Source organism: Aegilops tauschii, chromosome 2 (assembly GCF_002575655.3).
Source record: "Aegilops tauschii subsp. strangulata cultivar AL8/78 chromosome 2, Aet v6.0, whole genome shotgun sequence".
Lineage (NCBI taxonomy): Eukaryota > Viridiplantae > Streptophyta > Magnoliopsida > Poales > Poaceae > Aegilops > Aegilops tauschii.
The window spans coordinates 186,390,418-186,416,235 of record NC_053036.3 but is presented as its reverse complement, the minus strand read 5'-3'; the positions used below and the strand labels follow the sequence as shown (position 1 = coordinate 186,416,235).

General features: G+C 45.0%; 2 long non-coding RNA genes across 5 annotated transcripts; one reads left to right on the top strand and one right to left on the bottom strand.

Annotated features, from left to right (window-relative positions):
• The first annotated feature begins 7,574 nt into the window (after positions 1-7,574).
• On the top strand, positions 7,575-10,418 carry LOC109744898 (uncharacterized). 4 transcript variants are annotated; one of them, XR_012202245.1, is made up of 7 exons: positions 7,575-8,176; positions 8,239-8,297; positions 8,429-8,595; positions 8,901-9,045; positions 9,117-9,247; positions 9,363-9,549; positions 10,059-10,418. It is a non-coding gene; the product is annotated as an uncharacterized lncRNA (long non-coding RNA). The 4 variants fall into 4 exon arrangements; XR_012202246.1 differs by having other exon boundaries at positions 8,426-8,552; XR_002228404.4 differs by having other exon boundaries at positions 8,426-8,595.
• Positions 10,419-15,939: 5,521 nt separating this feature from the next.
• On the bottom strand, positions 15,940-19,330 carry LOC141041598 (uncharacterized). Its single transcript, XR_012202244.1, has 3 exons — positions 18,982-19,330; positions 17,787-17,867; positions 15,940-16,212 (listed from the first exon to the last, which is right to left on the bottom strand). It is a non-coding gene; the product is annotated as an uncharacterized lncRNA (long non-coding RNA).
• Between the last annotated feature and the right edge of the window lie 6,488 nt (positions 19,331-25,818).

Here is a 25,818-nt window from a genome sequence, read left to right as displayed (position 1 = left end):
TGAGGATTGGGATGATAAAGACGACCCACTACGGCTCCCCACTTGGGCTTACAAGTGGGATGTGTTAAATGAGACGACGGATGATCCCTCTGTAATGTACAAGTTGTACAAGAGCGAGCTGGACGCGATCACGCCTGAGCAGGTGAACCGACCTTGCATAAGTGATTATCATGCTTGTATCTTCACTCGATATCAATTTTGCATTCAATCCCATTTTGCAGGTGGAATGGGAGCCGCATGGAAAAGGAGAGAGTTTTGGTAACCCTATAGAGTTCAGGCTTAATCCGATGTGCATTAGGGATAGGGATCTCTGGCATATGCGGTGCCCACTGATATGCAACTGGGCAGTTGAGCTTCACCTGCCACATCGGGTGTTCCGCCAGTTTGGTTTGTTCCAGCCACACCCGCTGGAGTGGGAGGACACAGACAAGTTGCTACACGCGTAAGATATAATTAACCTTGAGCACTTAGCAGCTTCTCGACGGTTTCGATGATGCTAATATTCTGTTTCTAACTTGCAGGTTGGATAGGAAGAAGCAGCGGAAGATCAAGGATTGGGCCAGCCATCACAGGAAGTATGTCGTGCAGTTCGCTCTTAGTGTGGAGCAAGCAAGGGCTGGAAAACGAGCCCAGCTTCGTGAGCACTGCCCGATCGCGTTCAACAACTATCTCGCATGGTTTCTTGCAAGTACCCGCGTGGAGGTATGCCAGCCGGCGTATGCTGAGGAGATTCTGGAAGAACCCACCATTTTTGATGAGGTAGCCCAGCACCAGTACAACGCGTTAGTCAGGAAAGGCAACTCGGTGATCCCTTCAGCTCCAATGATGAACTTTGTGGTTAGCCCTTTTTGCTTTTCCATTCGCACTTTTCACATCTTCGCTTGCCTAACACTTTGATACCGTTTCTGTTCATAGCGTGCCCAGATCAAGAAAGCAGCTGACAAGACCGAGACTATTCTGGAAACAACCCCGGCTGGCAAAAGCGATGGGGAAGGTGCACTTCGAGAATTCATTAAGGTTCACATCTCCTTCAAACTAGCACTTAACATTTGTTGGTACGTTCAATTTCTCATTCACTTGTACATGTTGCAGCGCCAGGGCCAAAAGTTAAGGTGGCTATCAAACCTTTTCGATTGTCGTGACCCCGAGTATGTATCACCAGAACGGTCTAGGTCGGCGACACCATCAGATCCCGCTTCGGGGCAGAGCCATGGTGAACCTTTCGAGGATGAGGATGTGGGTGGGGTCACCCAAGAGGTATGGCATGACGATATATCCATTTGTTGATGCATTGCTAACTATATCCTCACACACGGTCTTTCCATATCTTTTGTTGATGCATAGGTTGCTGATGATATGACCTTGGGGACGTACCGGGCTCGGTCTGCATACGAGTTGAAGCCTAGGAGGGGAATCAACAAGTACACACCTGAAGACTTCACCCAAAGAGGCAAAAGGACTGTCGGCACCTCGCGGATGGCGGCTTTGGATGACTATTTGGATGACGATGTCGAACCGGAGGTGGAGCCGGAGCCGGAGCCGGAGCGGGTTCCTCTTCCTAGGAAGGTGAAGAAGATAAGCGTCAATAGGGGGGGAGGACCCAGCAAGCGTGGAAAGCACTAGTCATCTTAGTTTTTTTATAATGTTGAACTTCGAGTGCGATTTGTTATGTCGTTGAACTTGGAGTGGTCGTACCTTTTATGTCGTTGAACTTGGAGTGGTGGTAGCTCTATGGTAAACTGGAACTTATTGTGATGGTCCTTTCTATGAAATGATGTCTTTTGTGAACCCTTTGTTTCTTATACTAATTGTTATACTTGGAGAAATGATGTCGTACCTGAATGTTTGTTATACTAGTTGTTGAAATGTGGCTGAAAAAGACCCAGTAGAGGGGGGGAGGAGGCACAGTAGGTAGGCCTCAAGTTTCAGGCAAAAAATTGCTAAGTGTTTGTGCAGCGCCTAGCACGCAGGCGCCACACACTATAGTGCAACGCCTGCGTGCTAGGCGTTGCACGGTAGAGTGTGGCGCCTCCGCGCTAGGCGCTGCATATGTCTGTAACTAGCCAAACTTCTGTTGCTTTCTGGATAGCTACAGACATGTGCAGCGCCTAGCTTGGAGGCGCCGCACTCTACAGTGCAACGCCTAGCTCGCAGGCGCTGCACTATAGAGTGTGGCGCCTCCGTGCTAGGCGCTGCACATGTCTGTAACTAGCCAAACTTCTGTTGCTTTTCTGGATAGCTACAGACATGTGCAGCGCCTAGCTTGGAGGCGCCGCACTCTACAGTGCAACGCCTAGCTCGCAGGCACTGCACTATAGAGTGTGGCGCCTCCGAGCTAGGCGCTGCACATGTCTGTAGGTATCCAGCAAGCAACAGAAGGTATGCCTCCAGTTTCAAGCAAAAAATTCGCTAAGTGTTTGTGCAGCGCCTAGCACGGAGGCGCCACACTATACAGTGCAGCGCCTAGCCCCCAGGCACTGCACTGTACAGTGTGGCGCCTCCTAGCTAGGCGCTGCACTGGTCTGTAGCTATGCAGCCAGAACAGAAGGTACTTTACAGTTTGAGGCACTTGGACTTGGACTTAGTGAATTTTTTAGCTATCCAGAGAGCCACAACAGCTAGGCGCCACATGGTAGATAGCAGCGCCCAAGTACTTCACGACACATAGTAGTTCATAACACATAGTACTTCACGACACATAGTAGTTCTTACAACCAAATCAAGGAGGAGACATAGTAGTTCACCGCACATAGTAGTTCACACAACCAAATCGAGGAGGAGACATAGTAGTGCACGGCACATAGTAGTTCACAACCAAATCACATTGGAGACATATTAGTTCACAACCAAATCGAAGAGGAGACATAGCTCTATTGCGTAGAGCAAGGCCCCTTTCCCTTCTTATTCTTCCTCTCTTCTTCCTCTTCCTCCTCCCTTTTTCTTATGAGGTGAGCCTCCTTAACCACCCTCTCCATGAATATCTGATTGTCCCTCCTTTCTTTTTCAGCTGCAATTGCCCAAAGCTTCATGGTTCTTTCTTCAAAATCCTGTTGACGCTTCTTCTGTGCCTCCTCAACTTTCCTCATCAACGCTTGCTCCCTAGCGCGCATCGCATTTGCCGCACTCTGTTTTCGCTTCCTCTCCTTCTCAAGCTCCTCTTCCTTCTTCTTCTTTAGCTTGGCTGCATCCTCCTCTCTAAGCTTCTTCGCAGCCTTCTCCCACCATCCGGCCATCTCATCTTCGCCATCCTCCTTCATCGTTGGTTTGTTGGGTTGGGAAGCCGCCATACCTACAATGAGTGGAACATGATGGTTAGTAAGGACAATAAGAACAAATGGAAGCACATATGAAAAAGAAGAACATATGAAAAAACAAGAACATATGATACATTATAGTTAGTGAGGAACATACGGAAACGGTCCATCTAGGTATCCAAACATTCCTCTATAACGAACCTGCGGTTGTCCATCACCACGGCCAAGTCCACCACCAAGGCCAAGACCATCGCCAAGGCCGAGACCATCACCACGGCCATTACCACCACGTCGAGCTCTTCCACCACCACGGCCGAGACCACCACCGCCACCTCTACCACCACCACGGCCTCTTGTAAGTCCAAGTTGCCGACCTCTTTGTTGCCTAGATCCTCTTTGGCTAACACTTGGTTGCCTAGGCACTTGTTGGCTACCACTTGGTTGCCTTGGCACTTGTTGGCTACCACTAGGTTGGCTAACACTTGGTTGGCTAGGCACTTGTTGGCTACCACTTGGTTGCCTTGGCACTTGTTGGCTACCACTTGGTTGGCTTGGCACTTGTTGGCTACCACTAGGTTGGCTACCACTTGGTTGGCTCCCTTGTGTAGCTCCATGTTGGCTTGTGCTTGCATCATTTTTCTTGGACCTTTTCCTTGGTTTGGTACATTTTCTTTTGTTGTGGCCATGATCTTTGCACTCCCCACAACGGGAGCTCTCACGAGGCTCTTGGAATTGGTCGTTGCCCGCTTCGCGGCGCCCACCATGGCCCCATCCGTCCATGTCGCCTCTAAGACGCTTTGTCTTACGTCTACCCCGTTTAACAACCTTCAACTCCGGATCCGGCCACAGTTGAACTCCATGATACTCCGGCCATTGTGATTGGTCAAAGTATGGGTGAAAGCGGGGAGCCCATGTTTTCTTGACCGTCATGATTGAGAACTCCGACTCCCTCACGGTGCGTGGGTGATTGATGTCCACATTCCTAACGCGGCCGGCGGCATACAAATGTGAGCATGGGAGATGAAGCAACAATGGCCTCCCGCAAGAGCAATCACATTGTGTTAACGACACCTTGAAAGCCCGACCTCCATGTTGCCGGCCATGATTTGTGGTTCCTCCTGGCTCTTTCACTTCGTACTTCCACTCTTCATTGTCATATAATATAGCTTCTTCTGAGTCCGCCTTCCGTGATTGAAATAGCAACCATTCATCAACTTTGGGTGGGACCTTGTACTCGTACTTCCGTGGGTTCTCACCCGCTATCTGTGCATCGGTTTCCATCGAGTACTTTACAAAGTACGCATTCATCTTGTCAAATGTGTATTGAACTATTGCCGTCACGGGTAATCCACGTGCACCTTTGAGCACCCTATTGAAGCATTCGGCCATATTGCTTGTCATTTGACCGTATCTCCGGCCATCTTCATCAAAAGCACGTGCCCACTTGTTCCGGTATTGAATGTGCCTATTAAGAAACTCTTGACCCCCGGGATCAAGTTTTTTGTGTGCGAGCAATTTGTTGTACAAAGTGGCGAAGCGCTTATCGGAGAAAGCGAGACAACAATCTTGAAGATCATCGGCCAACTCCTTAAGGCCACATGCCCTATAGAAGTTCGAACAAAAGTGCCTCATGCACCAGCGATGGTGCAACGGAGCATGCCCGGGAATGTCAATCTCCACGGCGTTAAGAATTCCTTGATTCCGATCCGATATGACACAAATTTCCCTTTGAGCGGGTAACACCTTCGTCCTCAAAAGATGCAGAAACCACTCCCAGTTGTCATTGTTTTCCACCTCAACCAAAGCAAATGCCAATGGCAACACCCGGTTATTGGCATCACTTGCTATCGCAACCAACAAGGTGCCCTTGTATTGTCCGGTCAAGAACGTGCCATCAATTGCGATGACCGGCCTACAATGTTCGAAAGCCCTCACACATTGCTCGAACACCCAAAAAGCACGGCCAAATACTCTGACTTTCCTTCCTTCATGAACCGTTGTTTGGTGCCCATGAGGCTCGACCACATGAACCATGCCCGGGTTTGTCGCGGCCATGGCTAACAACAACCTAGGGATTCGGTTGTATGCTTCCTCCCATGTACCATACAACATCTTAAATGCGGCTTGCTTCGCCTTCCATGCCTTGCCGTATTTCACCTTGTAATGAAAGATGGCTTTCACAAGGTCAATGACATGTTGGACGCTCATTGTTGGAAGTGTGGATATTGAGTTGGAGAGCCTGTAAGCGATGAACTCGGACGTGAGTTGTTTGTGGTCTTCGGACACAATCTTGCCATCCACCCTTTTGCCTTGGCACATGTGAGTTGGCACACAACTCACTACATGCCAAGTAGGACCTCCTTTCCATGGTCTTGCACGCACAATCCACGGACAACCGCCACGGCGTCTTGCCACTCCTTGTTGGACCTCCTTTCCACGACCTCTACCACCACCACGGCCTCTTGTAAGTCCAAGTTGGACCTCCTTTTCATCTTCACATGCACATGCAACCGTGTAGCGCACATTGACGTCCGAGTGCACCACCTTGTGTGGACGGTAATGCGTAACCGAGTAGTTGTCGAGCCACATCTTCAAATCCAACAAGCTGTCGAACTTAGAACCTTTAGCAATCCGGTTCTTGTCGTCTACCAAATCACGGTGAGAGCTTGGCCTAACCCCAAGAGGTACACATTGGCCACCATCTACCACAGCTTCATCCGCGAGACTAACATCCTTGAACAATGTAGTCCGATGATCCCGACCAAATACCTTCTCGAAAGCTTCGGCCTCCTTCACCGTGAACCCCTCCGCATCAACTTGTTCATCGGGACCATCGTCATCCGAGTCCGATGCATATGCACGGGAAAAAGGGATGGAATGGTCCATTGTCTCTTGCAAATGATATTTGTCGAGATCACCCACATTGTTGTCATGGAGATCAACTTCATTGTCATCGTCCGCATACTCATCATTGTCCTCTTGCAAAGATTCATCTTGGTTGTTTCTGTACGGGCTCAATGTTGGCCTCACTTCTTGGGTCAAAAGAGGTTCAACAATTTCATCTCGCTTCAAGGATGGGGGGCTACTAGCAACCAAAGGGGAGGGGTTCCGGTTCAAGTCCAAATGCAAACTTGAATCAACCTTCTTCGTTGCAAATAACTCAAGAGCCTTGTCTAGTGATTCGGCCACCGTCTCCTTGTATGCAACCCAACGTTGCTCCGAGTTTACACGCATTGTCTTCCAACGGATGTGCATTCCAAAACCAACATTATGCCTTCCCTCCAACTCAATGATATCACTAGGGTCCATCCAATTCAAATCTTTCCTAACTTGTTGCAAGAGCTCCGCATAGCTAGGACTACTATCAAACACCATGTCAAACTCATCCGGGTCCGGTTCTTTATTGCCTTTCAAAAAGGCGTCTTTGTCCCCATGAACAAACACACATGTTCTTCCCATCCCTATAAGCAATGAACACAAGGTAACATTGCTTCCATGAGTACTAATCCATGGATTAACACCGATTACAAACCCTAATATATATATGAAACAACAACCCTAACCCTAACCCTAACCCTAAGCCTAACCCTAACCATAACCATAACCCTAACCATAACCCTAGCCCTAAACCTAACCCTAGCACCAACATAAGAACACCCATAAGAATAACCCTAGCATACTAACAAAGCCTAATCATAGAAATTGGCAAACAAACATCTCACATCTCCATGCAAATCTCTAGATCCAAACAAAACTAGGGTTTCCCCTAACTACCAACAAATGAGCAATGAGAGAACTTTACTTCGATCAAAAAAAGGGGATCGGCGATTATTACCTTGAGGGAGTGTTTGACTTCGAAATCCACGGACAAATTCTTCAAATTTGCAAGATTTGGAAGAAGATTTGAGAGGGGGGGGAGAGTGGGAGAGGGGGCAAAGCTCGGGGAGAGAGTGAGAGAGTGTGTGGTTGGGGGGGGGTGGGGGAGGGGGGGCCCAGCCAAGTGGCTGGATAAGTCACAGTGCAGCGCCTAGCCGCTAGGCGCTGCACATTACACGTGCAACGCCTAGCGACTAGGCGCTGCACATTACAGGTCCAGCGCCTAGCTCGGAGGCGTTGCACGGCTGGGTGCGGGCCCGTGGGCTGCCACGGTGGACAGTGGTGCAACGCCCCGGAGCTAGGCGCTGCACCGTAGGGTGTGGCGCCCGTCAAGGGAGTGAAATAGTTTCGCAACCAGTTCATTCTGTTATTTGATTTCGATTATAGGTCAAAATTGTCAAATTTGCCCCCCCCCCCCCCCCCCCCCCCCCCCCCCCCCCCCCCGCGCACACCCTGCCTCCCAATCCCATCTCCACCCCCTGCCACGCCCCTCACCGCGCGTCGCCGTGCGCCGCCAGCGGCCACCCTGCCGGCGCGCCTACCCCTCGCCGATCGGCTACACGCGGTTGATGCTCGAGCGCACCATCTGGATCCCTTCAACGCGGCGGCTCGAGCGGTGGGGGTGGCACGGCTGCTCGATGTAGAACGGCGGCGGCGGCGACTGGAGCTTGCAGGGGCCGGATCCGTGCGTGGTAGGGGTTGGGGAGGCTAATCCGAAGGCGGGCGGCGAGGCGGGGGTCGCCGGTGACGACGAGGAAATCCAGAGTGAGAGATCTGGCAACCTAGGCAGGAACTCGCCGGAGCCAGGCGATGGCGGACGGGTGTGTGAGATGGAGGGATCCGGCGTGGCAGCGCGAATTCCTGGCAGGTAGAGAGCTCCAAGCCATGGCGGCTCTTCAGTTTTCCCCGGTGGAAAAGAGAGAAAGAGGAGGATTAAGGGAGGAGGAGAGGTAGGGAGAAGAAGGTGCAGGTGCGAGCTTGGGGAAGAGGGAGTCGAACGTCAAGTGAGAGACAGGGAGGATCAGGCATTCTTCTTAGCCAGCGTGGTAAGGTGGAGACGCTGCTTAGGGAATATGTGCGTACATCCTTGCTCATTTTCTTCTTTCAGTTGTAGGTACTTTCCAGCAGGCGTGTACATCCTTGCTCTTTCTCTTCTTTCGGTTTTAGGTACTCCCCAGTATTCAATTTGCATGTGGAACCGTACAGAATCAGCTAGATATTTTACTACTGTAAGCTGTGGAGTACTGAGAATGGCATTTATATATTGCTACAAATGCAATATATGATTTATGCAGCAGAGAGGAGGCTGCAAGGGGAGAGGAACGGTGCATTGAGGTTGAGGAACACATGACACATTGGGACCAGGGAGCTCGAGAAGAGGCTCGATCGATCTCGACAAGAAGTGATCTCCACTTGGTGACAGTACGTACTAGATGGCTTCTCTAGGCTCCTGTCATAGACCTGGGTATGTGGGTAGATTTCATTTCTTCAACGGTTCATTGATGCATGAGTAAGCTTGCAAAGCGGCATCCTGCTTATCTAGCTTTCTTTCCATGGCTGTCCATCTAACTGGTAATGACTGTGCAGTAGCCAAGCTTAAATTTTTTTCATACATCCGGCCTCTAATCCTTGCAATTGATTATATATTTAAGCAAACATGAGACGAAGAGACATCATTTAATTTTAAGAGAAACAATAAATTATAGAAACTGACGTGGTCATATATATGACGATTTGGCCTTTTTATGTTTTTTCTTTTTCCAAAAGCAGAGAAGGCAAAGAATATCATCTCCAAAGTGTTCAGTGCAGAGAAGATGAACCATGCAAAAACTCAGGCTGGACCACCGGGACTTCACTGCTGGTAGAACGACAGAGGGCTTGGCTGCTACCAGGGTGATCCAAATGGAGTATCTAGGTAGCGTGTTTGTGGCCTCTTGCACTAACATGATTAATTGTAGCTTCTATTCCATGACATGATTTTTGCAGCTGTAATGATATGTTTCATGCGAGAGGACATAAATTTGCATCCTATTTTTCTGTCCAATTAGTTCAAATCACAAATGTTTGTGCTCTTAGTGACAATTTGGTGGAAAAGACGAGTCATATATACAGCCAATGTAAGCTTTCACATCAGCCGTTGCTCTTGATTGCCTTTGCAAGTCCATAGATATAATTTTATGATTTTCCTTTACTCATATTAAGTACTGAATATTTTGTGCTTCAACCCTTTAGGTGTTAATTTCTGTGATGCGGCAAGCAAAGTTGGCAATAGTACAGTATAACCATCATGATCTCACAGGGATATCACCTATGTGCATAAATCATAATCATTCGGTTTTTATTTGGCAAGCTGGAGCTACCCGGAACTTTCGATTTTGGTTCCAAGGTGGATGGATTGAACTGGGTGACCCACTGTCAGGTATTGTTGTTCAGTTATCCCAAGGGTAATGTGGACATGTTCTGTTTGAGATCAAAGCTTGGTATTGCTAGAAATATATATGTGATGTGCACTGAGATTTCAAATATATAACAGCACTGATACAACATAATGTTTCCCTTGCTATCGATGGTCACTTGAACTAACGTACCTTATAATAATATTTCTATCTTACACCATGAGTGTTGTTCAGTAGTAATATTCGCTCTGCCGAAGGTAATAGTGATGCACCTGTGCCAAGAAGGTTCTTTCATGTTCATTGCAATGACAAAACGCTGAAACATCATGGTGTCAATGCTAAAAGATAATGATTCACCCCCTGGCTTCTTATTGTTGTATCCTCTTGGGGAATAGCTTTTGGAAACCATGATACATATATATCTGTGATATATGCTTGCCAGATTAATGGGTAGAGCAATCAAAGAACCATAATTTATATCGCTTTTAAATAAAGATACTATTCACTCATTGTTTATTGGTTACATTTTCAGGTCATAAATCACTTCTTTTGTTGAAGGAAGAGACTCCATTTGCTGCCGAGGACCAAATCGCACTAACTAATCTGTTACTTGCTTAGAAGAAATTGAGAAAGGGGAGCATCTTACACCTAATAGGAAGTGGTGGTCTAATCCCAACCTCACCCAATAAACGTACATTACTATAAAATTTGCTTGCATGCCGCCGCCTATATTTTTTCATTACTATCATAACCTTTTTAGATCAAGCATGTCATGCATTACATTTCATTATGTATATTGCAACTTCAAGACCACAATTCCTCGGTATGTAACATCTGTATGTTGACTATTTTTTCGAATTGAGTTATGTATTCAAAACTATTATTCCGCATAGACATCATTTGAAAATCATACAAGGGGCACACAAAATTTATATGTACCCTTCTGTTTGAATATATGGCTATAAATGGATTAACTAAGACAAAGGCAGTGCCTTTTCATACGAATATATGTGTACCACATCTTTCAGATAATCATATATGTTTGCTGGGAGAATATATGTGCATTGAACTACAAATAAATTTATTTGTGGGACTTGATGCCGGATATATACAGATTGCATGTTCTCTTAGGGCATATCCAATGATGGACGCTAGGATTTATTTCCCGATAGACCGATAGTTACGTTAGTCGTTCACAGTGTGCCCGGTACCAATAGTGGTTTTACCTATTTGAAATAAGCGACCAATGATGAAATAATAGTACAAATTTAGAGCACAATACATCATGATCTATTGGAATTACCTATTTGACGTATCAACCAGTCAAAGTGGCCATCTTTCATTGACCTTGAAAGTGTGATTTTTGGGCTGGCCACCGAACAAGGCCAGCAGGTTGAACCCAAACTTGAGCATATAGTTAATCGAGCACGAAGCAGTTCATTGAATGCGAGCTTTGTTGACAGCCCTACTGGCTGGAGGTAAACAAATACCTTTTCCCCTTTTTTTTCATAAAATCAAATGCTTGTATTAATGTTGGTTCCATGCATTTTCATACATTATTCAACATTTTTTTTGCATTACTCAAAAAAGTCATTTTTTAATTCACATTATTGAGCTAGGAATATGGACATAATCATTCTTTTTGTCCCGTTGCAACGCACGGGTTCTTTTGCTAGTTATTTTCAAATTTGAGTTATTTGGTTTTATTCAAATTATTTTTCTTCAAAAATAAAATATATGGAAATTAGGGTAAAATGATTCCCTACAGTAGAAAATTGGAGAGAAATGAGTTTGAAACTATTTTGTAATTTTAAAATAATTTATTTGGTTTTTAAATAAACCAGTAGCACTCTTTGCTTTACTTGAATTTTTGTGAAATTTATTTGCTGCAAAAAAATGTTCATGTTGTAGAAAATCTTTTTCTGAAAATTTTGATATATAATATGTTATATATCATTTTTATTATTTGACGTTTTAGTTTATTTTTGTTGTCTGTTTAAAAAAAGTTTTGGACCGACCAGACCGAGCCGGTCCCAATCGCCAGGCCACGGCCCAGCCGGCCAGCTGCCCCGCCCCGAGCTCGGGACGGAGTCCTGAGCAGCGCTGCCGCCAGCCGTGTCCGGCTCGGAGACCGCCGCCGCCTTTGCCGCCCCCTCCCGCAAGCCTCCATGCCCCTTCCCCTCCTTAAATAGCGAAGCCCCCCGGCCCCTCTCACTCCTCCTCAACCGCTGCCGCAGCAGCAAGCCGCAGCCACCGCCGAACTCCGCCACCGCTGCAGCAGGCCGCCTCGCCGCTAACGCCGACGCCCCCCCGCCGCAGCAGGCCGCCTTGCCGCTGACGCCGCCGCACCCCGCCCCCGCGAAGCCACGCCGCCACAGCGTCGCACTCCGCCGCCCGTAGCCACGCCCGAGTGCGAAGCCGCCGACGCCGCCGTTCGCCCGCCGTCGCCAGACTCCGACGCCGATGTTTTTCAGGTTTTTTTTTCTTTTTAAAACCAGATTCGTTTTTATTTTAGTTATTTAGTGAACGTTCGTTAGTTAGGGTTCTGTAGCGAACGGAATTCATCGGATTAGGTTCTGTAGTGAACGTTCGTTCGTTATATTTTTTTATTATTATATTCGACCAGGGACCTATCCATAATTATTTTCTTCGCAGATTAGTCCCTGATCTTTAAACCCTCACAACTTTTTACTCGTTTATCCAAATCCGACGAAACCAACGCCCAATTCTTCGTCATGATCTCCTCTATCCAGATAACCAACTTAATAGTATTTTTGAAGGTTTAAAATTTGATTTCAAACAGATTTGAATTTGAATTTCTTTTGATCACAACTTAAGTTTTATAACTCCGATTTAATTGATTCTTTTTGCAGATTGAAGCTCTTGATATAAAATTTCTATTAAGAACTAATCCACATAATTTTAATACTGCTGAAAATTGTTTTCTGTTCGCAAGAGTTATTTGCCTTTTTTTTGAAGTTTTCGGAGATCTTCTCTTCGAATTTTATGCTTGAGTTCTTATGTATGCAATTGCTTGCTTACGATAGATTGACCGGAGTGTGACAAGTAGATCTATCACGAGTTATGAGTGCGACGAATCTTCATCAACAGTACAAGGTAAGTTCACACTTTGATCATATTTTTCATACCCAATTTTTATGCATTAGTTTTACCCTCAAAGATTGCATGAGTAGGATTGGGAATTGGGGCATTGATATGTAGTTGACGAGGTAGGAACCTATTACCTTTGATCACCCCGGGATTATACGTTGTGCTCTTATTTCTTAGCCATGCTCATAGACGTGGATTGGTATGTGAGAATCATGCAAGTTGTGAGAGATAATAACTAAGGGAAACTTAAGGTGGCTACTTTAATACACATCTGGGTGGAACAGTTGGGGCACCCTTGGGATTTACCAGTGGCTTGCCCGGACACCTGGGGAATCCAGTGTTGTCGTAGGAGATCCCGGGGTATTCGTGTGATCATCCTATGAAATGCCACCCAGACTCTGCTACCTCTTGAGCATGCATTGGTTTTCCCTTGAAGAGGAAATGGTGATGCAGCAAAGTAGCGTAAGTATTTTCCTCAGTTTTTGAGAACTAAGGTATCAATCCAGTAGGAGACAGTGCGCAAGTCACCTAGTACCTACACAAACAATCAAGAACCTTGCAACCAACGGGATAAAGGGGTTGTCAATCCCTTCACGGTCACTCGCAAAAGTGAGATCTAATAAAGATAGTAAGATAAATATTTTTGGTATTTTTGTTGTATAGATTGGAAAGTAAAGATTCCAAAATAGTAAACGAGATGCGATGTAAATAAAAGAGATGCAATATAATAAGAAAGAGATCCTGGGGCCATAGGTTTCACTAGTGGCTTCTCTCAAGATAGCATGTATTACGGTGGGTGAACAAATTACTGCCGAGCAATTGATAGAAAAGCGCATAGTTATGATGATATCTAAGGCAATGATCATGAACATAGGCATCACGTCCGTGTCAAGTAGACCGAAATGATTCTTCATCTACTACTATTACTCCACACATTGACCGCTATCCAGCATGCATCTAGAGTATTAAGTTCATAAGAACGGAGTAACGCATTAAGCAAGATGACTTGATGTAGAGGGATAAACTCAAGCAATATGATATAAACCCCATCTATTTATCCTCGATGGCAACAATAAAATACGTGCCTTCTACCCCTGCTGTCACTAGGAAAGGACACCGCAAGATTGAACCCAAAGCTAAGCACTTCTCCCATTGCAAGAAAGATCAATCTAGTAGGCCAAACTAAATCGATAATTCAAAGAGACTTGCAAAGATATCAAATCATGCATAAAAGAATTTAGAGAAGAACCAAATAATATTCATAGATAATCAAGTCCATAAATCCACAATTCATCGGATCTCGACAAACACACCGCAAAAGAGTATTACATTGAACAGATCTCCAAGAACATCGAGGAGAACTTTGTATTGAGAACCAAAGAGAGAGAAGAAGCCATATAGCTAATAACTATGGACCCGAAGGTCTGTGGTAAACTACTCACGCTTCATCGGAGAGGCTATGGTGTTGATGTAGAAGCCCTCCGTGATCGATTCCCCATCTGTGAGATCGCCGGAAAAGGCCCCAAGATGGGATCTCACGGGTACAGAAGGTTGCGGCGGTGGAAAAGTGGTTTCCTGGCTGTCCCCGAAGGTTTTAGGGTACAAGAGTATATATAGGCGAAAGAAATAGGTCGGTCTAGCTCCGTGGGGCCCACGAGGGTGGGGGCGCGCCTACCCCCCTAGGCGTGCCCTCCTGCCTCGTGGCCGCCTCGCGGAGTTCTAGACTTCAACTCCAAGTCTTCTGGATTGCGTTTGTTCCAAGAAAGATCCTCGCGAAGGTTTCATTCCGTTTGGATTCCGTTTGGTATTCTTTTCTGCAAAACACTGAAATAGAAAGAAAAAACAGAAACTGCCACTGGGCCTTCGGTTAATAGGTTAGTCCCAAAAATAATATAAAAGAGCATATTAAATCCCAATAAACATCCAAAACAGATAATATAATAGCATGGAACAATCAAAAATTATAGATACGTTGGAGACGTATCAAGCATCCCCAAGCTTAATTCCTGCTCGTCCTCGAGTAGGTAAATGATAAAAACATAATTTTTTATGTGGAATGCTACCTAGCATATTTATTAATGTAATTCTCTTTATTGTGGCATAAATGTTCAGATCCATAAGATTCAAAACAAAAGTTTAATATTGACATAAAAACAATAATACTTCAAGCATACTAATAAAGCAATCATGTCTTCTCAAAATAACATGGCCAAAGAAAGTTATCCCTACAAAATCATATAGTCTGGCTATGCTCTATCTTGATCACACAAAATATTTAAATCATGCACAACCCCGATGACAAGCCAAGCAATTGTTTCATACTTTTGATGTTCTCAAACTTTTTCAACTTTCACACAATACATGAGTGTGAGCGATGGACATAGCACTATAGGTGGAATAGAATGGTGGTTGTGGAGAAGACAAAAAGGAGAAGATAGTCTCACATCAACTAGGCGTATCAACGGGCTATGGAGATGTCCATCAATAGATATCAATGTGAGTGAGTAGGGATTGCCATGCAACGGATGCACTAGAGCTATAAGTGTATGAAAGCTCAACAAACGAAACTAAGTGGGTGTGCATCCAACTTGCTTTCTCATGAATACTAGGGCAATTTGAGGAAGCCAATCATTGGAATATACAAGCCAAGTTCTTTAATGAAAAATTCTCACTAGTATATGAAAGTGGCAACATAGAAGACTCTCTATCATGAAGATCATGGTGCTACTTTGAAGCACAAGTGTGGTAAAAGGATAGTAGCATTGTCCCTTCTCTCTTTTTATCTCTTATTATTATTTTTTTATTTGGGCCTGTCTCTTTTTTTATGGCCTCTTTTTTTGTTCAAAGTCTCATCCCGACTTGTGGGGGAATCATAGTCTCCATCATCCTTTCCTCACTGGGACAATGCTCTAATAATGATGGTCATCACACTTTTATTTACTTACAACTCAAGAATTACAACTCAATACTTAGAACAAAATATGACTCTATGTGAATGCCTCCGGCGGTGTACCGGGATGTGCAATGAATCAAGAGTGACATGTATGAAAGAATTATGAAGGTGGCTTTTCCACAAATACGATGTCAACTACATGATCATGCAAAGCAATGTGACAATGATGGAGCGTGTCATAATAAACGGAACGGTGGAAAGTTGCATGGCAATATATCTCGGAATGGCTATGGAAATGCCATAATAGGTAGGTATGTGTGACGCCCCCGATTCGACCGTACACTAATCATACACGCAAACGTGTACGATCAGGACCAGGGACTCACGGGAAGATATCACAACACAACTCTAGAGACAAATCAAAATAATACAAGCTTTATATTACAAGCCAGGGGCCTTGAGGGCTCGAATACAAGCTCGATACACAAGAGTCAGCGGAAGAAACAATATCTGAGTACAGACATTAGTTAAACAAGACTGCCTTAAGAAGGCAAACACAAAAGCAACAATGATCGAAGAGGCAAGGCCTCCTGCCTGGGACCTCCTAACTACTCCTAGTCGTCGGCGGTCTCCATGTAGTAGTATCCGTCGGCCGTGGCATCTGGCCCCATGGATCCACCATCTGGTTGCATCAACCGGAAAGAAGAAGGAAGGGGGAAAAAGGGTAGCAAAGCAACCGTGAGTACTCATCCAAAGTACTCGCAAGCATCAGATCTATACTAAGTATGCATTGGTATCAGATGGAAGGGCTGTATCTGTGGACTGAACTGCAGAATGCCAGAATAGAGGGGAAGGCCTAGCCTATCGAAGACTAGCATCTTCAAGCAGCTCCAAGCATCTTGTAGCATGTGGAAGAGTAAAGAATAGCAGTTTATAATTATCAAACATGTTGTAACATTAATGCCCAGATATCCCTCCTCGACTCCCTGCGAGAAAGCAATCTCGGAGCCACATATCCATCACATATCTCAAGTATCCATTTCTAGTTATATAAGATCAGGATACAAGTCTGAACGTCCATTACCATGGACACGGTATTCGAATATATGTCTTCCCTGCAGGGGTGCACCACGTTACCCAACACGCTCGATCACTCTGGCCGGACACACCTTTCTGGGGTCAATGCCCGGCCTCGGAAGATCAACACGTCGCAGCCCTACCTAGGCTCACCAGAGAGGTCCCCGCCGGTCTACATCCTAAGTGCCCCGGGGTCTTGGGCCCATCGCCCGTTGCACTCCGGGTCGTTGCGAGCAGGGTGGATACCAGCACCGCCTCGGATGGCCAGCACGATCCGACTGTGCCGCAGTGCTGAACTGGACGTCTGACAAAGCTTCGGCTGATACTGCGACGTCGAGGCCCATATCTATTCCCGCATGGTGGTTAGTGCGTAAAGGCCAAAGGCCAACTCAGAACAAATACCCAAACCTGTTAGTGCATTGGGGGCTCGCGGAGACGAGCAGAGACTCACGATAATGTGACCCCGTCGCCCCGTCTCATGGACTTACGGCAAGGGCCCAGACTGCCCGGCCGTGCCATGTAGAAAACTCGCGGGTGCTCAACGGGCCCGCCCGACTTTCACATCAACTCGCGGGTACCCCTCAGGGCCGACCCGACTTCAACAAAGGTCTCAAGTAAAGTCAAGGTAACCGTGTGTCCAAACATCAAGGGGAAAACCCGAGGAATCACCCCGGTGGATTCCACTCAATGTAATCATCAAGGTCAACATAAGAGGGACCACCCTCGAGGTTCACACTTGAGGTGTTGCATGACAGAGCCGTATCGGGAATTGTGAAAGAGGAAATCACCCTCGATGACCACGACCGAATAACTACACTACAAAATTATCATCAAGAGTGCGTTATGAGGGATCACCCTCGGCACTCGATAGTAGCTCTGCAGAGTCAAGTAACTAAAGGGGTGTGATGTGATGTGAGGTGTCAGGCTCTGGTCATCGACCACGTTGATCGAGTCGTCGAAGATGAAGCAGGGGCAACAAGGACAAGGTAGGGGTCACTGATGGATCACTAACCAACCTATACTAAGTAGTTTAGGATAAGCAGATAGGTAACAATAAGTAGGTTACAAAAGCAGGCTATGCATCAGAATATGAGCAATCAATTACAGTAGCAAAATCTAATGCAAGCATGAGAGAATGGAATGGGCGATATGGGGATGATCAAAGGGGGGGGGGCTTGCCTGTAAGCTCCGATGAAAGGGAAGAAGGGTCGTCGTCGACGTAGTCGATCACAGGGACATCAACAGTGGTCTCGGGGTCTACTGGAGAGAAGAGGGGGAAGAAACAGTAAATTTAATGCAAACAGATGTAACACAGATGCATGACAGCGATAACACAGAGGTCTAGGGGTGTTCTAACGCGGTGCTACACGATACCGGCGAAGGGCGATAACATCCGGAAAGTTGTTCCGGAGTTAGGCATTTTCGGACAGACGAATCGGAGCGGAAAGGTTGCATGTTCGCTATGCTAGGGGCATTTGACAGATGAACGGAGAGCATATTCAGATTCGCCTCGTCGTTCTGAGCAACTTTCATGTATAAAACTTTTTCATCCGAGCTACGGATTAATTTCTATGAATTTCTAAAGTTTTAGCAATATTCTGTAATTTTTATTGATTCGAAAATAAATCAGCAAAACCTTTTGTTACCTAGTGTCACCCTAGCCTATGTATATGACAGCAGGGCCAGTACAGTGCTGAGTCAGCAGGGTCAACAATCAACATTGACTGGGTTGACTGGTCAAAACTGGGCTGTGGGGCCCAGGTGTCATTGGGTCATTTTTTAACAGATTGTTTATGTAGTCTAGTTAGTGGTGGGGCCCATAAGTCATACTCTGTGTAGGTTAGTACTAATACATGTTTTAGGTTAGTTAAATAACACTAATCCTAATCTAATGGCCGGCCCGTTTGGTAGTGGCTCAAGCCATGCGTTTGGCTAGGCAAACAAGGGGCAGCATCCACGGCACATAGGCCACGACGGCCATGTCGAGGAGCAGCAGCGCTGCAGTAGTAGGGAGTAGCCGCAGCGGCAGTAGCTAAGTAGCAGCAGCAGCAGCGCAGCCAGCAATGTAGCAGCAGCAATAGCAGCTGTAAGGTAGCACTAACAGCAATGTGGCAATTGCAGCAGCAGGGGAGCGGCCAGCGTAGGCGGCGAGCAGCAGTACAGGAGGCAGCGGCGGGCAGCAGCGGGGCATGGCTCGGCGAGTGGCGGGCAGGCAGCGGAGCAGCAATAGGCAGCAGCAGCGTAGTAGAGCAGAGGCAGCAAGCAGAGCAGCACACGGAGCAGCAGGCGCGCGTACGCGGACACTGAGGTTCGGCCATGGCGGACTCCGGCTCATACATGCGACTACGGCAACGGAATCGAGGAAGGGCCTCACAGCGGTTCTCGACGACGTGTTCGGGAGGCTGGGGAAGCGCCGAGGGAGGAGATCCGGGGCGGGGAAGGGACGACTGGACGCGGGGAAGACGACCGATAGCGAGCGCTCGGGGCCTCCTAGCTTGAGCCCTTCGGCGTGATGATGGAGCCGACCATGACGGAGCTCCCGGACGTCATGGTGCAGCCCGGGGTGGCGCCAGAGCACGCTGACGGGTGGCGCGACGAGCTCCCCGCTCGGATGCGGTTGGATCTCGAGCAGGGGAGAGCTAGTGGGGAACGAGGTGGAGGGATTGGGCGAGAGGGGGAGTGGGAGGAGAGCCCGAGGAGGCGGGGGATCCTTATCCCTTCCACGTCGGCGCTGACGAGGTGGTCGGGCAATAGCGACCGAGACAAAGAAACAGGAAGGGGGTAGGGAGCGACCGGGAGGGCAAGGTGGGCCGGCTGGGTTGGACTGTTGGGCTAGGCCCAGTAGGAGTCGGGGGGGGGGGGGGGGTTTCTTTTTCTTTTGCTTTGTTTTATTTTCTTTTATTTATTTCAGTTTATTGTTTTCTATTTAGTTTCTTTCTATTTTTAGTTTTATAAAATACAACAATAGCCCCTAAATCAACATTAGTAATTTGTGCCACTGCCACAAATAGTTTGAGGTTTAAATAAAATAGTTTAGTATTTTTATAATTTAAAAAGCATTTAACAATTTGTTTTTAGCCACTGTTTTATTCACAAATGAGCATTTAAATACTTTTACAAAATGTTGTGTCAGCACCATAATTGGTTATGGAATAATTGCCACACTTTGAACATATTATTTTGCATGTTTGAGAAATTTGAACTTTGAACTTTAATTTGAATTTGAATTTGAATCATGATTTGGATCAAGTGAGGATTAGCAACAGTAATGTGATGACATGGCACCATTAACAGGGGATTACTGTAGCTTAATTATCCAGGCGTCACAGTATGGTGGCTGTTTTGAGGAAGGTATATGGTGGGTGTATGATACCGGCGAAAGGTGCGCGGTATTAGATAGGCTAGCAATGATGGAAGGGTGAGAGTGCGTATAATCCATGGACTCAACATTAGTCATAAAGAACTCACATACTTATTGCAAAAATCTATTAGTTATCGAAACAAGATACTACACACATGCTCCAGATTGGTAGGAAAAGACCATCGCTCGTCCCCGACCGCCACTCATAAGGAAGACAATCAAAAAATAAATCATGCTCCGACTTCATCACATAACGGTTCACCATACGTGCATGCTACGGGAATCACAAACTTTAACACAAGTACTTCTCAAGTTCACAACTACTCTCTCCGTTTCTAAATATTTGTCTTTCTAGAGATTTCAAATGGTCACCACATACGGATGTATATAGACATATTTTAGAGTGTAGATTCACTCATTTTGCTCCGTATGTAGTCACCATTTGAAACCTCTAAAAGGACAAATATTTAGGAACGGAGGGAGTACTCAACTAGCATGACTCTAATATCACCATTTTCATATCTCAAAACAATCATAAAGAATCAAACTTCTCATAGTATCAATGCACTTTATATGAAAGTTTTTATTATACCCATCTTGGATGCCCATCATATTAGGACTAATTTTATAGCCAAAGAAAATTACCATGCTGTTCTAAAAGACTCTCAAAATAATATAAGTGAATCATGAGAGATCAATAATTTCTATAAAATAAAACCACCACCGTGCTCTAAAAAGGTATAAGTGAAGCACTAGAGCAAAATTATCTAGCTCAAAAGATATAAGTGAAGCACATAGAGTATTATAATAAATTCCGATTCATGCGTGTCTCTCCAAAAGGTGTGTACAGCAAGGATGATTGTGATAAACTAAAAATCAAAGACTCAAATCATACAAGATGCTCCAAGAAAAATACATATCATGTGGTGAATAAAAATATAGCCTCAAGTAAAGTTACCGATAGACGAAGATGAAAGAGGGGATGCCTTCCGGGGCATCCCCAAGCTTAGGCTTTTGGTTGTCCTTGAATTTTACCTTGGGGTGCCACGGGAATCCCCTAGCTTAGGCTCTTGCCACTCCTTATTCCAAAATCCATCAAATCTTTACCCAAAAACTTGAAAACTTCACAACACAAAACTTAAACAGAAAATCTCATGAGCTCCGTTAGTATAAGAAAATAAATCAGCACTTTAAGGTATTGTAATTAACTCTTTATTTATATTGGTGTTAAACCTACTGTATTCTAACTTCTCTATGGTTCATACCCCCCGATACTACTCATAGATTCATCAAAATAAGCAAACAACACACGAAAAACAGAATCTGTCAAAAACAGAACAGTCTGTAGCAATCTGTATCAAACACATACTTCTGGAATTCCAAAAATTCTGAAATAAATTGGTGGACCTGCGGAATTTGTCTATGAATCATTTTCGAAAAGAATCAACCTAAAAGCACTCTCCAGTAAAAATGGCAGCTATTCTCGTGAGCGCAAAAGTGTCTGTTTTTTACAGCAGATCGCAAAGACTTCACCCAAGTCTTCCCAAAGGTTCTACTTGGTACAAACACTAATTAAAACATAAAAACACATCTAAACAGAAGCTATATGAATTATTTATTACTAAACAGGAACAAAAAGTAAAGAAAAAATAAAATTGGGTTGCCTCCCAACAAGCGCTATCGTTTAACGCCCCTAGCTAGGCATTGATAAATTCAATGATGCTCACATAAAAGATAGCAATTGAAACACGAAGAGAGCATCATGTAGCATATGAAAATCACATCTAAGTCTAACATACTTCCTATGCATAGGCATTTTATAGGCAAACAAATTATGAAGGCAAGCAAAAACTAGCATATGCAAGGAAGCGGAAAGAAGCAATAGCAATCTCAACATAACGAGAGGTAATATTGCGATTTAGCCGCACCTGAGCCCGCAACTGCTGCCTCTACTCCGCCTACTTCTTGTGCCGACTTCTCCAGCCTCGCGGATAGTAACATGAAAATTTCTACAACCATATTTTCCTCTCTCATAATAATTACATGTAGGATCATAAGAAAATTCAACAATATAGCTATCACAAAACATATTCTTAACACGATCCACATGTATGCAAAGTTGACACTCTTCCAAAATAGTGGGATTAACATTAACTAAAGTCATGACCTCTCCAAACCCACTTTTATTAAAAACTTCATAAGATTGAACATTGTCCAAATATGTGGGATCTAAAGTTGACACTCTTTCAAACCCACTTTCAATATTATGGCAAACACTATTATCAATCTTATATTCATCATGGGGCCTAAATAAATTTTCAAGATTATAAGAAGAATCACCCCAATCATGATCATTGCAACAAATAGTAGACATAGCAAAACTAGCGTCCCCAAGCTTGGGGTTTTGCATGTTATTAGCACAATTGACACAAATAGAATTTATAGTAAAACCATTGCAATCATGCTTTTTATTCAAGGAGCTATCATGAATCACTTCATAGATTTCTTCATCACAATTTTTAGATTCATGAATTTCAAGCAAAACTTCATAAAGATAATCTAGTGCATTCAACTCACTAGCAATAGGTTCATCATAATTGGATCTCTTAAAGAGATTAGCGAGTGGATGAGGATCCATAAAGTTTTAGCAAGCGAAGATGCAAGCAAAAAGAAGACACATGGTAACACAAGATCGAACGGAAGAAGGGCGGAAGAAAAGGGCAAATTTTGTGAAGTGGGGGAGAGGAAAATGAGAGGCGAATGGCAAATAATGTAACGCGAGGGAAAATAGTTTATGATGGGTACTTGGTATGTCTTGACTTGGCGTAGATCTCCCCGGCAACGGTGCCAAAAATCCTTCTTGCTACCTCTTGAGCATGCGTTGGTTTTCCCTTGAAGAGGAAAGGGTGATGCAGCAAAGTAGCGTAAGTATTTCCCTCAGTTTTTGAGAACCAAGGTATCAATCCAGTAGGAGACAGCGCACAAGTCACCTAGTACCTACACAAACAATGAAGAACCTTGCAACCAACGTGATAAAGGGGTTGTCAATCCCTTCACGGTCACTCGCAAAAGTGAGATCTCATAAAGATAGTAAGATAAATATTTTTGGTATTTTTGTTGTATATATTGGAAAGTAAAGATTGCAAAACAATAAACGAGATGCGATGTAAATAAAAGAGATGCAATTTAATAAGAAAGAGACCCGGGGGCCATAGGTTTCGTTAGTGGCTTCTCTCAAGATAGCATGTATTATGGTGGGTGAACAAATTACTGCCGAGCAATTGATAGAAAAGCGCATAGTTATGATGATATCTAAGGCAATGATCATGAACATAGGCATCACGCCCGTGTCAAGTAGACCGAAATGATTCTACATCTACTACTATTACTCCACACATCGACCGCTATCCAGCATGCACCTAGAGTATTAAGTTCATAAGAACGGAATAACGCATTAAGCAAGATGACATGATGTAGAGGGATAAACTCAAGCAATATGATATAAACCCCATCTTTTTATCCTCGATGGCAACAATACAATATGTGCCTTGCCGCCCCTGCTGTCATTGGGAAAGGACACCGCAAGATTGAACCCAAAGCTAAGCACTTCTCCCATTGCAAGAAAGATCAATCTAGTAGGCCAAACTAAACCAATAATTCGAAGAGACTTGCAAAGATATCAAATCATGCATATAAGAATCTAGAGAAGAACCAAATAATATTCATAGATAATCAAGTTCATAAATCTACAATTCATCGGATCTAGGCAGACACACCGCAAAAGAGTATTACATCGAATAGATCTCCAAGAACATCGAGGAGAACTTTGTATTGAGATCCAAAGAGAGAGAAGAAGCCATCTAGCTAATAACTATGGACCCAAAGGTCTGTGGTAAACTACTCACGCTTCATCGGAGAGGCTATGGTGTTGATGTAGAAGCCCTCCGTGATCGATTCCCCCTCCGGTAGATCACCGGAAAAGGCCCCAAGATGGGATCTCACGGGTACAGAAGGTTGCGGCGGTGGAAAAGTGGTTTCGTGGCTTTCCCCGATGGTTTTAGGGTACAAGAGTATATATAGGCGAAAGAAATAGGTCGGTGGAGCTCCATGGGGCCCACGAGGGTGGGGGCGCGCCCTCCTGCCTCGTGGCCGCCTCGCGGAGTTCTAGACTTCAACTCCAAGTCTTCAGGATTGCGTTTGTTCCAAGAAAGATCCTCGCGAAGGTTTCATTCCGTTTGGATTTCGTTTGGTATTCCTTTTCTGCAAAACACTGAAATAGGAAAAAAAAGAAACTGGCACTGGGCCTTCGGTTAATAGGTTAGTCCCAAAAATAATATAAAAGAGCATATTAGAGCCCAATAAACATCCAAAACAGATAATATAATAGCATGGAACAATAAAAAATTATAGATACGTTGGAGACGTATCAGGCTCAAAGGGATCATAAAATTATTCATGCTAGAAACTTCCGTGTGCAGCCACATGCCATTATGGTCTCTGGCATAGGATAGTAAGTTGTGGGAAACCTCTCCATGATAGGCTAGCAGATGTAGGGGATTGTAGGTGTACCGGCCTATCTATCGGTTAAGGGGACCTCTTCGGAAAGACCGTGTCTCGATTATCCGTTTCTCAGACATCATGCAGTGCGAGAAATTCAACGGAGGAGATTGAGTCTTGTGGGGAAAAGTGCGCAAACCTCTGCATAGTGTATAAACAAATCATGATTTGTCGTGTCCTCGGTTATGGAAATTTTGAATATCTGGTATTTGAATTATTGGTTGATCTCATCACTCTATATAATGAAATTGTTGGGTTATTAATGATTTGGTGATTTTTGGGATTGAGTTGGGGTTACCTTCTCAATATGGGTAATTTAACTTAGTAGTGAATAAAATTTATTCCTTTGTTGTAGGGAAAAATTAGCTTTATGCAAAATTAAACTTAGAGCCTCCACCAGCCAAATATGCATATAGAGATAGACACTCTCCTTATTATTCTATGGTGTGAAATTGCTAGTACATTCAATGTACATGGATGCAACGTCTCATGTTGCAGGGATCTTACAACGAGTAAGGGATACATTAGGGTTATGATGTCTACAGTCAACTTTGCCGTTGGTGTTGTTGGGACTCGACAACTTTGTTGTTACTTCCGCTATATGGATTGAGGTAATAGTATTTACGTTACTTTATACATGTGATTTACCTCTGTTATAAATCCTCGAGTATTGTGTGTGTCAGCATACCGATCCAGGGATGACACTTAAGCACAGAGACTTCGATCCATTCGGGTCGGGTCGCTACAAACACGTAGTAGGTGACTATAACTTGCAAGACCGGATCTAGAACATGGATATAATGGTGATAACACAAACGGTTCAAATCTGAAATCATGGCACCCGGGCTCAAAGTGACAAGCATTAAGCATGGCAAAGTCATAGCAACATCAATCCCAGAACATAGTGGATACTAGGGATCAGGCCCTAACAAAACTAACTAGATTACATGATGAATCTCATCCAACTCCTCACCGACCAGCGAGCCTGCGAAGGAATTACACACTCCCGGTGGGGAGCATCATGGATTTGGTGATGGAGAAGGGTTGGTGATGACGAAGATCGAAGATCCCCCTCTCCGGAGCCCCAAACGGACTCCAGATCTGGCCTCCCGATGAAGAACAGGAGGTGACGGCGACTCCGTCTCTGGGAACACGATAATTCTTTTCCCCTGATTTTTTCTGGAAAAATAGGATTTTATAGTGTCAGTTTCGGGGTCTGCGGGGCCACCAGGTGGGGACAACCCACCTGGGTGCACCTGGGGGGGGGGGGGGCTGGCGTGCCCTGGTGGGTTG